The following is a 3318-nucleotide window of genomic DNA, read 5'->3' as shown; positions in this document are numbered from 1 at the left end:
GCAGAGTAACTTGTCAATTTTTTCGAGTTTTTCACTTGTGTTTGTGACTAATTCTAATTCTCGCCAAAGGTTTCAAAGTACATTGACTGCTCTGACGTTTTAAAGGAGAATACCAGGAGTGGGATTTGAACCCACGAGGATTTGAATCCATTGCATCTTGAGTGCAACGCCTTAACCACTCGGCCATCCTGGTGATATCAATAACAATTACATCTTAAAGAAAACAATCAGCCATATTAAGGGAACGATATTTATGACGGTGTGAAATCTGGTGCAGATCCAGATAAAGTTCCAGACCTAGTGAATTTAAAAGGGGACAGTTGGTGGAGGTCTGAACTCTACTGAGGTGAGTTCTAGTTAAACATGGTTCAGAGCTGCTCTGCACGGAGCTCGTTAATGTACAAACATCTTGTTTCCTCTGTCCTCTCCCACTGTTCTCATTAAGAGCTGATTAGCTTCATTAACCATGTTAGCAGCAGACCACACAGGACCCAGCTGTATATTAGATGGTGACATTACTTATGCATGTGAGGGATTGGTCAGCGGAGAGGAGAAGGTTCTTTACTTTTTCAAGTGTAACTGAAGTACAGATCTATGATGGAGGTTGTGACTTGATGAGTGACTGCTTTGACGTTTGAAAGGAGAATACCAGGAGTGGGATTTGAACCCACGAGGATTTGAATCCATTGCATCTTGAGTGCAACGCCTTAACCACTCGGCCATCCTGGTGATATCAAAAACAATTACATCTTACATTTTTGGCGAATCTGAACTCTACTGAGGACATTCTAGTTACACATGGTTCAGAGCTGCTCTGCACGGAGCTCGTTAATGTAGAAACATCTAATAATCTTCTCTCCTGTGTCCTCTCATCTCACACCGTCCTCGTTAACAGCTGATTAGCTTCATTAACCATGTTCGCAGCTAGTTAGCAGAAGACCACACATGATTTACCAGTGGTGGTCCAGGGATGTGAACATGTGAACATGTGAACATGTTGCTACAGACAGTACCATATGCTCTTAGATGGTGACATGTAGTTACTTATGCATGTGGAGCTTCAGTTACCACTGGAGGAGCTTTAGTGATTGTGTGTCATGGTGTTTGTTGGAACGTCTTGTAATAAGAAAGTCACAGAAACACACCAAGCAGAATCCAGAATCTTTTATGAGGCTGCAGTCTCTACTTGAGGTGGCACAGCTCCAGCTATTGATGCTCTATTCTCTCTCAGACATAAAAGCTCAGTCCAGAGAGTCTGAGGAGCCGAACATCAAAGCTTTTGCTTTTCCCAAATGATTCACAAGATTTGTCATCATCACTCGGCAGAAGTTGAAAACAACTTTTCTAGTACACAAAGAAACTTATGTAGACAAGTATTTCTTCTTTGTTGCAGCCCTCTTAAGATAATCACTTATTTCTACAGTGCATGTATCTACTGATGATCATCTAGGCTCCAATTGCAAAGAGCAAAGAGGAAACAAAGATAATTTAAGAGACGTTAACAAGCTTCACTGCAAAAAACAGTTTGAATAAACATACAATATTAAATGCAAAATGCAAAATGCATCACTACACCAAGGTCCAACATTGCAGAGCTGCAAAATGCAAACAATCATGAAATCATATCTCTAAATGTACAGTCCCTGACAAAAGTCTTGTCGCTTGGGTACAAGTTGACCTTAAGTGCCCCTCAAATATATTTGTAATCAATTTTTTTTTACAAGAAATGGCTAATTTCAATCCCAACAGCTTTTGAAATAATGTTTTGGTGCCAAACGAAACTGCTGAAAAGCATTCTAACGTTCACAGCTTGGTAAAGCCCACTGAGTCAGTTTTTGCAAAGACAAAAGTCTTGTCGCCTTGTCATATGATGCACCCAATCCTAGATTACAGCCTCACCTGTGATCAATAATTGATCAATCAATTAGTGGGTGTGTATAAAAAGAACCCCAGCACACCAGACCTTCACATCAACTGCAACTTGACCTCTGACAACATGCCTAAGATTCACCCTGAGACCAAAGCGTTGATTATCAAGAGGCTGAAGACCAGATCCACTGCTGAGGTGGCTGACACCTTCAATGTGTCTCAGCGTCAAGTACAAAGAATAAGAAAAAGATTTGAAGAGACTGGAGATGTTTTTGACAAGCCCAGGTCCGGCAGACCCCGCAAGACAACTGCTCGGGAGGACCGTTTGTTGGCTCGAAAATCCAAGGCCAGCCCCTTTTCCACTGCAGCAGAGCTCCACCAGGCCTGGTCACCTCAAGTCCCCGTGTCAACCAGGACAGTTTGTAGAATTCTGTCTCGAAATGGCCTCCATGGTCGAATCAGTGCCCAGAAACCAGCACTAAACAAAAGGCAATTAAAAAAACGTGTGGCATTTGCCAAGGCCCATAGCCTGCTAAAAGGATGGACGCTGGAAAAGTGGCAGAAGGTGGATTTCTCAGATGAATCTTCGGTTGAATTACATCACAGCCGCCGCAAATATTGCAGGAGACCTACTGGAGCCCGCATGGATCCGAGATTCACCCAGAAAACAGTTAAGTTTGGTGGCGGAAAATCATGGTCTGGGGTTACATCCAGTATGGGGGTGTGCGAGAGATTTGCAGGGTGGAAGGCAATATCAATAGCCTAAAATATCAAGAAGTATTAGCTACCTCTTACATTCCCAACCATACAAGGGGTCAAATTTTGCAGCAGGATGGTGCTCCATCGCATACTTCCATCTCTACATCAAAGTTCCTCAAGGCGAAGAAGATCAAGGTGCTCCAGGACTGGCCAGCCCAGTCACCAGACATGAACATCATTGAGCATGTCTGGGGTAGAATGAAAGAGGAAGCATGGAAGACGAAACCAAAGAATCTTGATGAACTCTGGGAGGCATGTAAGACTGCTTTCTTTGCTATTCCTGATGACTTCATCAATAAATTGTATGAATCATTGTCGAACCGCATGGATGCAGTCCTTCAAGCTCATGGAAGTCATACAAGATATTAAATATGGATCTCACAGCACCACTACTTAATTCACTGATGTTATGCAACATATTTTTGTATTTGAAGTAAATTATTTGTTCAATTTTCACATTACTCTCTGTAGGCGACAAAACTTTTGTCTTGCCAAAATCTGACCTTTCTGTGTTCATTAAATGATCAATCTTTCTTCAGTGAAGCAAATTTATTTTAGTATATTAAACATAATTTGGGAGGGTTTTAGCTTTCATATGAGCCATTTCTAAAACCAATGGATAAATTAAAAGTCAGGTTATAAGCTGTTGTTTCTACAAAATGGATAAGTGACAAGACTTTTGTCAGGGAC

General features: G+C 41.7%; 2 non-coding genes across 2 annotated transcripts; both read right to left on the bottom strand.

Moving 5' to 3' along the window:
• Positions 1-110: 110 nt before the first annotated feature.
• trnal-caa lies at positions 111-193 on the bottom strand. Its single transcript has one exon. It is a non-coding gene; the product is annotated as a tRNA-Leu (tRNA).
• Positions 194-646: 453 nt separating this feature from the next.
• On the bottom strand, positions 647-729 carry trnal-caa. Its single transcript has one exon. It is a non-coding gene; the product is annotated as a tRNA-Leu (tRNA).
• Between the last annotated feature and the right edge of the window lie 2589 nt (positions 730-3318).

The sequence above is a fragment of the Hippoglossus stenolepis genome, chromosome 11 (assembly GCF_022539355.2).
Source record: "Hippoglossus stenolepis isolate QCI-W04-F060 chromosome 11, HSTE1.2, whole genome shotgun sequence".
Lineage (NCBI taxonomy): Eukaryota > Metazoa > Chordata > Actinopteri > Pleuronectiformes > Pleuronectidae > Hippoglossus > Hippoglossus stenolepis.
The sequence above is the reverse complement of the archived record's forward strand: the minus strand, read 5'-3'. Positions and strand labels throughout refer to the sequence as shown.